This window comes from Tachyglossus aculeatus, chromosome 11 (assembly GCF_015852505.1).
Source record: "Tachyglossus aculeatus isolate mTacAcu1 chromosome 11, mTacAcu1.pri, whole genome shotgun sequence".
NCBI classification, from domain to species: Eukaryota; Metazoa; Chordata; class Mammalia; order Monotremata; family Tachyglossidae; genus Tachyglossus; species Tachyglossus aculeatus.
This window is the reverse complement of record NC_052076.1, coordinates 13,366,303-13,380,230: the sequence shown is the minus strand read 5'-3', so window position 1 is coordinate 13,380,230 and position 13,928 is coordinate 13,366,303. Positions and strand designations below refer to the sequence as shown.

General features: G+C 48.7%; 1 non-coding gene across 1 annotated transcript; it reads left to right on the top strand.

Annotated features, from left to right (window-relative positions):
• Positions 1–2,388: 2,388 nt before the first annotated feature.
• LOC119935366 lies at positions 2,389–2,526 on the top strand. The gene has a single exon (XR_005453250.1). It is a non-coding gene; the product is annotated as a small nucleolar RNA SNORA7 (small nucleolar RNA).
• The last annotated feature ends 11,402 nt before the right edge of the window (positions 2,527–13,928 follow it).

Here is a 13,928-nt window from a genome sequence, read left to right as displayed (position 1 = left end):
CGACTAAACAGTATCTTGGAGTTCTAACATGCGATGAGGCATTGCAGATGACTTTGTATAATCAAATATGCCATTCCACATCTCATTTGTAATTTCGCAATTTAGCTCTCTGCACCATTTAAACCTCTACAGATCCTCCAGGGGACACCTTATTTTTGACTAAAGCTTTTACTGGGTATGCTCTGTGATTTTTTTTTTTTTGCCTTTGCTGTGCCTAATATGATTCTCCCACAGTTTTCTCAATGCACCATGCACTTTCAGTTTATATTTTAAGCAACCATGAAAATAAGCACTGGCCCACGGGCCAGGAGCCTCAAAGAGATCATTTGGGAATAAGATACCACATCTATTACACCAGAGCATGAGGCTGGATGAGAGGGTTCTAATTCCAACTCTATCACTTCCCTGCTCTGTGATCATGGCTTAGTGGGAAGAGTATGGGCTTGGGAGTCAGAGGACATCAATTCTAATCCTGGTTCCGCTACTTGTCGCTGTGTGACCTTGGGCAAGCCGCTTAACTTCTCTGTGCCTCAGTTACCTCATCTGTAAAATGGGGATTAGGACTGGGAGCCCCACCTGGGACAACCTGATTGCTTTGTATCTACCCCAGTGCTAAGAATAGTGCTTGGCACATAGTAAGCGCTTAACAAATGACATTTTATTATTATTATCACAGGAAAGTCACAATCTCTCTGTGTTTCAGTTTCCTCATCTGTAAAATGAGGATTAAATACCTATTCTCTCTCCCTCTTGGACTGAGTGCCATGTGGTAAAAGGACGATGTGTGACCTAATTATCTATCCCAGTGCTGAGCCCAGTGTTTGCACATATTCATTCAATCATATTTACTGAGCACTTACTGTGTGGAGAGCACTGTACTAAGCACTTGGGGGAGTACAGTACAACAATAAACAGAAACATTCCCCGCCCACAACGAGCTAATAAGCACTTACCGAATACCTCAGTTGAAATTATCTTTAACTCACTCTGGCTATCTAAGGCCTTTTGACTTGACTTTTGTGAAATGTTTGTCAGATCAGGAACTCTGAAAACTGATTTGCTCCAGGCAGGCTGGTGTGAGGGTTCATTTAGCCTATTGGCTTACAGAAAGGTAGGTGAGGAGAAAGGGAGGAATTAGAGGAAGGGGGAGAAGTCACAAAATTGGCAAGATGGGAATGAGGCCCATCTACGTTTTGAGGCCTCTTTAAATATGTTTTAAAAGATATTTGGGAGACTGAAAGCAACATTTCAATGCTTTTGGACCTGAATCATCTGGATCGCGATTGGATGTACGTGGAATTTTCGTCTCACTATAGGCCACGGATTGCTATTCGCATAGTTGGTTCCTGGGGCCCACGGTTTGAAAAGTGGCAAAGTGGCAGAGACGGGATCAGAACTCAAGTCTATCCGGCTCCCAGGCCTGTGCTCTCCCTGCTAAGCCATGCTGCTTCTACTAAGCCATGCTACTTCAATCAATCAGTCAATAAATTAGTGGTATTGATTGAGCAGTTACTGTGTGCAGAACACTGGACTAAACGTTTGGGAAAGTACAACAGAGTCAGTAGGCATGATCTTCTACACTTAGACACGAGCTTAATTCTCTTTCGGCAAGACCATCATTCTAGCCTATGCCTTTGTCTACACTTGCAATTTACCCACATCAATCAATCGTTCATATTAATTGAGCACCTGCAGTGTACAGAACACTGTTCTAAGAGCTTGGAAGGGTACAGTATGACAGGGTTGGTAGACATATTCCCTGCCCACAAGAAGCTTACAGTCTCTGATATATTTGGAGTACATTGTTCCAGAATTGGGGAGGTTTTCAGAATTGCGTCCTTAGAAACATTTGCTAAATGCAGCAAAGACATCTCCTAGGGCTAACCGGGGTGTGTTGATGCCAACATTTCCACCAGAGATCCAGCTCTTGGGCAAAACTCATGGGATTCCCGGGCCTTTGGCCACACATTCATTTAAGAAAGCAACCTGACAAATAAGCCCAAAGCATTACTAGGCTGCCCTGCAAGGCAGAAGCATGCAAAGGGTAAATGAAACCAGTCTCCTTCAGGGAAATCATGATTCTTGCAGCTGGATGGGAGAATAATCACTGTGGAATTTATTAAGTGCTGACTCTGGGCTAAGCACTGTACTAATCAATCCAAACACAGTCCCTGTCCTATTGGGGGACATTTCCTCTTCTCCCACTCCCTTCTGTGTTGTCCTGATTTGCTCCCTTTATTCACATTCCCAACCCTAAGCCTACTTATGTGCACACCTGTAATTCATTTATTTATTAATGTCTGTCTCCCCCTCTGGAATGTAAGCTCGTTGTGGGCAGGGAATGTATCTACCAACTCTGTTACATTATTATATTGTACTCTCCCAAGACCCCTCTCAAGGTCTCAACTGGAGAGTTTCCAGTACTCTACCAGTCTTGACTAGGGGAGGGAGAGTCATGTAGAGGCATATCCATTCCATTCCTAGTTTGACCGGTGGCTAGCAAGTGGAAGGCAATTTGCTACAAGTCAAAACTCATCCATGCTGGGCAGCAGCAGCATGGGAGAGAATCAAGGGCAGAGATTTGAGTTTACTGCACGGGAGGAGGCAACGATAAATCACTTCTGCATTTTTACCAAGAAAACTCTATGGATACACTACCAGAACGATTCCAGGTGGAGGTGGGGCCTTCTAGAAGAGACATGTCCATGGTGTTGCTATGGGTTGGAGATGACTTGACGGCGTAAGACAAGACTCTCCCAAGCACTTAGTACAGTGCCCTGCACATAGTAAAGACTCAGCAAATATACCACTGATTGGTAGCTGCGGGAGAGCTGAGGTGGTGGTGCAGGGGGCTTTCAGGAAGGAGAGGTGGGAAGGTTTGTGTTTGGGGTTCCTGAAATCCCAACAAAAGATTTCCTAGTGGTCCAGGCAGGTGGCTGTCAGGCCCCCACATTCCTCTGGTATGCAACCTTTTACATACATACATACATAATACATACATTGGAGAAGCAGCGTGGCTCAGTGGAAAGAGCACAGGCTTTGGAGTTAGAGGTCAGCGTTTCAAATCCCAGTTCCGCCAATTGTCAGCTGTGTAACTTTGGGCAAGTCACTTAACTTCTCTCTGCCTCAGTTACCTCATCTGTAAAATGGGGATTAAGACTGTGAGCCACCCTTGGGACAACCTGATCACCTTGCAATCTCCCCAGCACTTAGAACAGTGCTTTGCACATAGTAAGTGCTTAATAAATGCCATCATTATTATTATTATTTTTGCAGTCAGGAAATGAATCTATTTATTATTATTATTATTATTATTATTATTCACTAGCTTAGTACAGTGCTCTGCACACAGTAGGCACTCAATAAATACAATTGACTGACTGACTCCACCCACCTCAGTGTTCAGGCAGGTGAGACCAGGCTCTCAAAATACCATCTCACTCACCCACTGTCTCTACCAAAGCCTCCGAAATAAACTTTTTTAATGGTATTTGTAAGGGGCTTACTATGTGCCAGGCACTGTTCTAAGCACCAGGTTCAATACAAGCTAATCAGGTAGAACTCAGTCCATGTCCCACGTGGGGCTCCCAGTCTTAACCCCCACTTTACAGATGGGGTAATTGACACACAGTGATGTTAAGCGACTTGCCCAAGGTCACCCAGCAGGTAAGTGACAGAGCTGAGATTAGAACCCAGGTCCTTCTGACTTCCAAGACCACACTCTATCCACTAGACCACACTGCTTCTCAGTGAAACTCCCCAGGGAAACTCTTCAGGTTCCGGTCCCTGATAAAATTCCCTCCCAAAACACATCCATGGGTTTAGGTGGAACAGGAGGACTCCAAATCAATTGCATACAGTTTAGATCGTTGTGGCACTTATTAGCTTGTTATGGTGTAGAGTAGATATAAGATAATCAAATCTGACACAATCCCTGTCCCATGCAGGGCTCACAGTCTAAGAGGGAGCTGGTATCTTACTGCCATTTTACAGGGGAGGACACCGAGCTCTAGAGAGGTGAAGTGATTTGTCCAAGGTCACCCAGCAGGCCAAGGGCAGAGCCAGAACCAGAAGCCAAGCTTCTTGATTCCCAGATGTGTGAGCTTTCCACCTAGGCCATGCAGGTTCCCAGCTTGGCTCAAGCCCTTCTAGGTCCCAGAAGAGGCAATGTGGGCCAGACCATAATGAATAGGTGATCTCGGACGCTGTCAGAAATTTGTCAGTGCCCCTCACGACCCTCGCCACATCACCCCAGTGCCCGCTGTCTACCGGCAGACAGCTGATCTCTTCCTTGGTCCATCCATTCTCCCCCATCTCATTGAACAGACAGGCAGATGAACGGATGGGGTTCCAAAGCAGCCTGGCCGAGGATAGGCTTGAGAATGAGGAATTATCCTTCCAGGGAGATCCACCAGAGGGGAGGTTGGCGGGAGGAATTGAAATTTGTCCAGGGAGTGGGGGAGATGGCTGCCAGGATCGCATCTGTAGTGAGCCCCTTGGTTGGGGATTTATCGAGGTGTCTTATCCAGAACATTAGTTCAGAAAGAGGGAAAGTGGGGAAGATGCAGAGGAATGAGGAGGCAGCAAAGGAGAGGGGAAGAGAAAAAAGGGAGGAGGAACAGGGCAGAGGGAAAGAAAAAGGGGAGGAGGGAGGAGGGGAGAAGGGAGGAAGCAAGGAGACAGGAGGGAGCAGGGGATGTTCATTTCAATCATTCATTCATTCATTCATATTTATTGAGTCCTTCTTTCTCCTCCCCCGACCCTTTCTCCTCCTCCTCTTCCTTCCCTGCTACTCCTCCTCCTGGGCCTGCTTCTGCTGCTCCTCCCCACCCTTCCTTTCTTGGCTGTTGTTCTCCTGGGCTGCCCTGGTGGGCCCAGCAATATCAATCAGTTTACTTGTATATTTCCTGCTGAAAAGCATTAGGAGATTCTCTATAGAAAGAAGAAGCAGAATTGAATTCCCACACCTGCATTCTGGGAAGGGGGAGGAGGGAAAAAACAGGGGAGGGGAGGTTTGGCATCCACAATAGCCATGGAGACTAATTAGTAGCCACAAAGCAGAGCATCATGGCCCGGGAGTCCTTAATAATGATAATACGGGTGGTATTTGTTAAGCACTTATAAGTATCAAGCGCTGTGCTAAGCACTGGGGTAGATATGAGATAATCAGTTCAGACACAGTCCCTGTCCCACCCAGTGCTCCCAGGGATTGGGGAAGTGGGTCCGTGTCATGGCTGGGTGGGTGGCACGTGGTTGGGTGCATGTGATGTCACGGAGTACTGCTGACCACCCAGTGCCAGGTAATGACATCACTGACGCCACTTTGTGGAAGAGGGGCTGGGCCACTGGTGCCCAGGATGTTTCTCAGAGGGCTGCCACCCTCTCCCTCCTTCAGACCCATGCAGCCCCCCAGGCCCAACCCCTACTTCTGGGCCCCCACCACGGGACTCACCCCCAGCAGCTTCTCCCTGCCCCGGCCTGTCCCCGCTGCCTCCACCCAAACCTTTGTGTGGGTCTTTGTTTGCTGTCAGAATCCAGGCCAGGCGGCTGGTAGGAGGGGAGGCGGGCAGGTGGGCAGGCGGGCAGGCAGGCAGGTGGCAAGCAGGTGGGCAGAGGCAAGACTCAGCTGCTGATCTCCTTATTATCCAAATGGAAAAAAAAGTGTAATTGTGCCAGGCTGAGTCTGAAGGGCGAGAGGCAGGGGTCAGAGCCGGGGATTTCCAGCCCCGCATTGTTCCTATTTTGGGAATGCTGTTCCTCTCCCTTTCTGCCCCTATCCTCCAACCCCTCCAAAGCTCCCTAAACCAAACAGGACCTTCCAACCCTGGTAACCTCCCCATCCCCAAACTCCACCAGGATCCCATTCTGAACACTGCCTCCCAACTTGCCAGCCCCCCTCATCAATGAACAATGTTAATACCTCACTGTTTTCTTCTTGGGGTAGAGTGTGGGGTTCTTTACCGAGAGCCCCAGAGAGCAGCATTTAGCAAATCCAGACAGGGCAGGCAAGGAGAGTGAATATATCTTTCACTCTAAGCCCAGCTCAGAAATAGGCTGATTATGATGGCAGGGCAGGGAATGTACTAAAATGCTAAATGTGAAGAAAGCAGCGTGGCTTAGTGGAAAGAGCAAGGGCTTGGGAGTCAGAGGACAGATCAACAGATCGAATATGGGAGTTGATCAGAGTGGCAAGTAGAGGAAAATGTCAAAGTTACCAGCTTGCGTGACAGGAAGAATGGTAGTGCTGTCTATAGGGATGGTAAAGTCATGGGGAGGACAGGGTTTGGGTGGAAAGATGAGGAGTTCTGATTTAGATATGGTAAGTTTGAGGTGTTCATGGGACAACCAAGTAGAGCTGTCCTGAATGCAGGTGAAAATGCAAGGCTACAGAGAGAGAGAGAAAGACCAGGGCAGGAGATGGAAATTTGGGAATCATCCACTTAAAGAAGATAGTGAAGCCCTGAAGGTGAATGAGTTCTCCAAGGGAGTGGATTTAAATAGAAAATAGAATAGCAGAACCGAGCCTCGAGAGACTCCCATATTTAGGGGGTGGGTGAAAGAAGAGGAAGAGACTGAACTGAGTGACCAGAGACCTAGGAGGAGAACCAGGAGAGGACAATGTCAGTGAAGCCAAGGTTGGATACTATTTCCAGGAGGAAGGGGTGGTCAACAGTGGCCAAGGCAGCTGAGAGGTAGAGGAGGATTAGGATGGAGAAGAGGGTGTTGGATTTAACAAGAAGGAGATAGTGGGACACCTTTGACAGGGCAGTTTCGGTGGAGTGAGTGAAGGGGACCTAAGCCAGTTCAGAAGGGGTCAAGGAGAGAATTGGATGAGAGGAAATGGAGTCAATGGGTGTAGACAACTCATTGAAGGAGTTTGAAGAAGAATGGTAGGAGGTAGATGGGGTGATAATGGAGGCCGTTGTGGGGTCAAGGAAGGGGTTTTTTAATATAGAAGATACAGAAGCATGTTCTAAAGCACTTGGAAAGGAGTCATTGGAGAGTGAATAGTTGGAATATGTATAATGGACTCTCCACATAAACCCAAGGGAGTTGAGGATGGGTGGGAGAGGGGCTTCTGGGACTCAGGGAGTTGGAATGAATTGGGGAAGTCCTCCTGGAGATGGAGGACTGATAGGGAGGGCTTTGGGGAGGGCTGAAAGCAGTGGTCCAGTGGGTTTCGTTGGGGAGGGGATCAACTGGCTCTTTACCCCAGGGCCGGAAGGCTGGGGAGGCTGCCTACTGAGAGGGGGAGGCAAGACTCACGTGGGTTAAACCCCTCCTCTGGGTGAGGGGGAAGGAGCAGTGATTCCCCCTCCCTGACTCATAGGGAGGAGTTGGCAGTGGATGAGCCAGCCAGTGAAGGACACAGGAGATCTTGGCTCTTCCAGCGAGAGGTGGGTGGATTGCCCCCAAGGTTTGAGGGGCTGCAGGTTTCAGTCAGGAATCCCTTTCCCCTGACTTACTCTAAAAACTGAGTCCTGCAAAGGGACACCCCAGTCTCCCCTCCACGCTGCTGGGAGTTGAGAGATGGTGATATTTGAGAAACCAGCCTCCTAATCCCAGCTCTGCCGCCTGTCCTGCTATGTGACTTTGAGCAAGTCTATTTACCTCTCTGGGCCTGTTTTCACCTCAGTAAAGTGGGGGAAAGATCCCAGCTCTCTCTCCCCCTTAGGCTGGGAGCCCCAGGTGTGACAAGATCTGTGGACCCCTTGATTGTCTTATATCTACCCCAGTGTTCAGTGCAGTGCTTGGTCCCTAGGGAAGTAGCATGACCTAGTGGATAGAGCTTGGTCTGAGGAGTCAGAGGACCGGCTGTGTGACCTTGGATAAATCACTTAAATGCTCTGTGCCTCAGTTTCCTGTCTTTAAAAAGGGGATTAAATCCTACTCCCTCCTACATAGACTGTGAGCCCCATGTGGAATGGGGACTGTGTCCAACCTGATTATCTTTTCTCTATTCCAGCGCTTAGTATAGCGCTTGGCACATAGTAGGTGTTTAACCAGCACCATAAAGGAAGCGCTTTATAAACATCAGAGGGAAAACTCTATCTATCAAGCCAGACCGCAGACTGCAGGCAGAGCCCTCTGTGGTGGGCTTCGTGCCGGGATAAGCCGGGAATAACTCAGGAGAAAGAGGAGCCAAAGGGGAGGAAGAAATGAGCAGTTCCGGGGCTCGGCTGAGTTGAAGCCAGGGCTCCCGGGAGATGCTGGGTAATTTGGAATGGGCTTCTCTGTGGCTAGGAGCCATGAGTAAGGATTGGAAAGTCCTGGGGAATGAGGAAGTTTGGGTTGCATCTGCCTGGAGACTTTTGATAAAGCAGTAGTCCTGGCTCCAGACCCTAAGAAACACTTATTAATCCCGGTATCTGAGCCTCCGACTGTCTGGAGGGTCTCTCTCAGGATTGGAAGTGCCTCCACTAATCCTGATGCTCCTCCAAAGAATCTGGTTTCTTGGACTGGGAGTTGCCATGCTTGGTCCATATTGATTCAGTGCCTCTGTCTGAACTCCTCCAAGCCCAAATCCTGGTGGACCTGGCCTGCCCTTGGGTGGTTGAGGGAGGGTGAGGGGAGTGGTGGGAGTGGGAGACACTATAAATTTGTTGTGGTCAGGGAATAATATGTCTGTTTATTGTTGTACTGTACTCCCCCATGTGCTTAGTATAGTGCTCTGCACACAGTAAGCGCTCAATAAATAGGATTGAATTGAATTGAGTGAATGAATGAAGCAGGAGGCTGAGGGAGTGGAGAGAGTTGGGGAAGTAGGGGGAGTGAGGGGAGTGGGCTGTGGGGGAGTGGACAGCAGGGTGGGGGTGAAGAGGGCCCTGGGTAGGGGTATAGGTGGTTGGGGGGACGGTGGGGGTAGGGGGAATGGGCAGGAGGGTAGCAGGAGGGAGGGAGTGGTGGGCGAGCAGCCGGTGGGGGTTTGCAGGAGGCCTGAAGGCAGGATTATTGAAGGGAGAGGGTGGTGGGGAGTGTGGGGAAACAACTGGGGGTGGGGGAGGCAAGGAGAGTCAGAGAGTGGGTGGCAGACCCTCAGTTTTCTAAGCCAGGTGGCTTTCCCGGAGACAACAGTTAGGGAGCTACTCCTGGACTCCCCCCCCAGCCCCCAGCCCTCCTTCAGGTGACTGCCCCCCAACTTTCCCCGCACCCACCCAGCAGCCCCCTGCCCACTCCTCTATAACTGCGCAGGGGTCCAGCTTCATGATGACTTCCAAGAGACCTTCCTTGACTAAGCCCTCTTTTCTTTTTCTTCCACTCTCTTCTGTGTCTCCCTGACCTGCTCCTCCTTTTAGTCATCCCTGACTGCGCTAGTGCTTAGCGCAGTGCTTGGTCCCTAGGGAAGTAGCATAACCTAGTGGATAGAGAAGCAGCATGGCTCAGTGGAAAGAGCATGGGCTTGGGAGTCAGAGGTCATGGGTTCAAATCCTAGCTCTGCCACTTGTTAGATGTGTGACCTTGGGCAAGTCACTTAACTTCTCTGGGTCTCAGTTACCTCACCTGTAAAATGGGGATTAAGACTGTGAGCCCCACGTGGGACAAGCTGATCACTTTGTATCCCCCCAGCGCTTAGAACAGTGCTTCGCACATAGTAAGCACTTAACAAATACCACCATTATTATCCCCCCTCCCAGCCCCACAGTACTTATGTCCATATCTGTCATTTCTTCATTTATATTAATGGTGGCCTTCCCGCAGATTGTAAGCTCATTGTGGGCAGGGAATGTGTCTGTCATACTGTTATACTGTACATTATATTGTATAGTATTGCCTTGTAAAAAATACTTCGTATATTATACATTATACTGTATATTGGGAAAGTACAACATAGCAATGTAACAGAAACATTCCCTGCCTGCATCAAGCTTACAATCTAGAGGATGAGTAGTCTATGTCTGCAATTTATTCATTCATTCAGTAGTATTTATTGAGTGCTTACTGTGTGCAAAGCACTGTGCAAAGCACTTGGGAGAGTACAACACATCAATGAACAGATACATTCTCTGCCCACGACCAGCTCACAGCCTAGAGAGGGAGACAAACATTGATATACATAAATAAATAAATAAATTACAGATTATACAGATACAAATATATACATATGTGTGGTGAGGATGGGAGGGAGGATGAATGAAGGGAGCAAGGCAGCGTGATGCAGAAGGGAGTGGGAGAAGAGGAGAGGAGGGCTAAGTTAGGGAAGGCTTCTTGGAAGAGTTGTGCCTTCAGTAAGGTGAGGAGGGGAGAACAATTATCTGTCTGATATGAAGACCAGGCCAGAGGTAGGATGTGGGAGAGAGGTCGGCGGCAAGATAGATGATATGGAGGTAGACTGAGAAGGTTAGCAGTAGAGGAGCAAAGCGTGTGGTCTCGGTTGTAGTAGGAGGGTAGCGAGGTTGAGATAGGAGGGGACAAGGTGATTAAGTGCTTTAAAGCCAATGTTGAGGAGTTTTTGTTTGATGTGGAGGTGGATGGGCAGTTGCGTGGTCTAGTGGAGAGAGCATAAGACTGGGAGTCAGGAGACCTGGGCTCTAATTCTGCTCCACCAGTCACCTGCTTTGTAACCTTGGGCAAGTCACTTCACTTCTAGGGGCCTCAGCTGCCTCATCTGTAAAATGGGGATAAGATCCCTGCTCTCCCTCCCTCGTAACTTGTGAGCCCCATGTGGGGCAGGGACCTCATGCAACCTAGTTATTCTACATCTACCTCAGTGTTTAGTACTATGCTTGGTACATACTAAGTGTTTAACAAATACCACAATAATTATGATTGTTAATAATAGTAATAGAATAGTAATAATAATGATGGCATTTGTTAAGCGCTTACTATGTGCAAAGCACTGTTCTAAGCACTGAGGAGTCATGGTATTAACTGTGAGCAAAGCAGTGTTCCAAAGGTTTGGAGAGTAAAAAGAAGCATGAGACACATGCCCAGCCCCCTAGGAGCTTCTACTAGAAGTAGGGATTGTCTGTTTATTGTTGTATTGTACTCTCCCAAGCACTTAGTACAGTGCTTTACACACAGTAAGCACTCAATAAGTACAGTTGAATGAATGAATAGTGGTAGTAATCATGGTATTTGCTGAGCATCTACTGAGAGCAATGCAGTATACCTAAAGCTTGGAGAGTTCAACAGAAGTACGAGACTCATGCCCTGCCCACAAGAAGATTCCAATAATAATAATAATAAAATTATGGTATTTGCTAAGCATTTAGTAGGTACCAGCCACTGTACTAAGTGCTGGGGTGGATACAAGCAAGTTGGGTTGGGCGAAGTCCCTGTCCCATGTAGGGCTCACAGTCTCGAGCCCTATTTTACAGAAGAGGTAACGGAGGCACAGAGAAGTTAAGTGACTTGCCCAAGGTCACACAGCAGACAAGTGGTGGAGCCAGGATTAGAACCCATGCTCTATCCACTACGCCATGTAGTAATCATGGTGTTTACTGAGCACTTACTGAGAGCATTGCAGTGAACTGAAAACCTGGGAGAGTTCAGCAGAGACACATGCCCGAGCCACAAGGAGCTTCCACTTAAAGTAGTTGTAGTAATCATGGAATTTACTAAGCACCTACTGAGAACAATGCAGTGTACTGAGCAAAGACTCCTTCCCTGCCCTCAAGAGGCTTCCACACAGAGGGATCTGTTTGAGAGATGTGATGGGGATAGGGAGAGGGGGATAAGCATTATCTCTGGAATTGGTGGGAGGGAGCAGGGCTCCCCCCACAGCATGCCCATTGTTGGGTAGGGACTGTCTTTATATGTTGCCAAATTGTACTTCCAAAGTGCTTAGTACAGTACAATAAGCACTCAATAAATACGATTGAATGAGTGCTCCAAGCTCTAGTGGCCTCTGGCGAGATTTGCTCATAACTGCCAGTACTTGTTTTGATGTGTATATATCTATAGTTCTATTTATTCATATTGATGCTATTGATGCCTGTTTACTTGTTTTGATGTCTGTCTCCCCCTTTAGACTGTATGCTCACTGTAGGCTTGTCTCTATTGCTGAATCATACTTTTCAAGAGCTTAGTACAGTGCTCCGCACACAGTAAGTGCTCAGTAAATTCAATGGAATGAATGGCATTACATCATGCTGTGACCCTGCAGGATGTCACGTGTGTCTCTTTGTCCAGTGTCCAGGTGGGCAGGTGGCACCCCGGAGGATACAGCAGCCCAGGCTGTCAATCTCCAGCAAGTCACTTAACTTCTCTGTGCCTCAGTTACCTCATCTGTACAATGGGGATCGAGTCTGTGAGCCCCACGTGGGACAGGGACTGTAACCAACCCAATATGCTTGTATCCACCCCGAGATCGCCCAGAGTCTGCCTGCTCCTCCTGTAGAAGGGAAACCTTGGAGCTACAGGGGTCTCTAGCTTCCAGATGGAAGTGTTGCTCTCTGAGGATGCAGCCTGCCTCAGTGGACTCGGGGGGCAGGGGCTGTTTGAGGTGGAGTGGAGGGGAGTGGGGAAGAGATCCACTGCGCTGTTTGGGGCAGGCCACTGATGCAGGCTGCGTACAGCATGGCAGAGGCCGTGTACAGCAGTGGGGAGTCTGCATACCGCAGGGTAGAGTCTGCATGCAGTAGAGGCTTTATACAGCAGGTTGGAGGCTGTGGACCTCTGGGAGGAGGCCCAGTATAGTAAGATGGAGGCTGCACACAGTGGGGCAGGGGATGTATACAACAAGGAGGAGGTTATAGACTGCTGGTTGGAGGCTGCTACAGCAGGGCCAAGGCCGGGAACAGCAGGGCAGAAGCTGTATACTGCAGGGAGGAGAGTGTGTACAGCAAGATGGAAGCTATATATCACAGAGCGGAGGCCAGGTACAGCAAGGTGGAGGTGTACGGCACGGCTGTCTGGGCTTGGGGAGGGTTGATAATAAAGGTTCTGCCACCTGTCTGCTGTTTGACCTTGGGTAACACACTTCATTTCTCTGTGACTCAGTTCCCTCATCTGTAAAATGGGGATTGAAACTGCAGGCTCCATGTGGGACATGGACTGGGTCCAACTTGATTAACTTGTATCTATCCTAGTGTTTAGTACAGCACCTGATGCATAGCAAGTGCTTAAGAAAAAAAGGGTCAACTGTGGCAGCCCCAAAGGGACTGTGGGTTTGCTCACATGGAAATGAGCCAAAACAGGGTGCATGGTTCCTTAATATTAACGATAATAATAGTAATTATAGTATTTGTTAAGCACTTACTATGTCCCAAGCACTGTTTTAAGTGCTGGGGTAGATACAAGGTCATCAGGTCGGACACAGTCCCTGTCCCACACAAGGCTCGCAGTCTTAATGCCCATTTTGCAGATGAGGTAACTGAGGCACAAAAAAGTGAAGTGACTTGCCCAAGGTCACACAGCAGATAAGTGGTGGAGTCAGGATTAGAACCCGGGTCCTTCTGACTCCCAGGCCCATGCTATCTCAAATGACCCTTGTTGGGGGGGGGGGGGGGGTGGAGGGTGAAGCAGGAGGTGGGGAGGGACTATGAAGCTGTCAGAAAGCTTGGTGACTCAGCCCTCCTGGAATAGACAGAACCGGAATATGGCATTTCCAGGATCGGAGAAAGCTGAGCTCTGAAGGAATCCTCAGGTAGCAGCTGCTTTGGGCCTCTGGCCCAGAACCCCCTTCCAGGATGGCTATGGCCTATGACCCTCCTGCCAATTCAAATGTGGAATCTCTGTCTCCCTCCTCGAGGGTCTGTGAAGGAAATTTCAGATCCTCCTGGGCCAAAATTCCCTTGTGGAATCCACTGGACTCTGGCCTTCAGCAGTGAGGTCTTCGGGAAAGAGCACGGGGAGTCAGGAGACCTGGGTTTTTATCCCAGCCTCACCATGGGCCTGCTGTGTGATTTTGAGCAAATTACTTAACCTCTCTGGACCTATGTTCTCTCTACTGTGAAATGGGGAAAAGATACCTTGTTGTCGTTTTG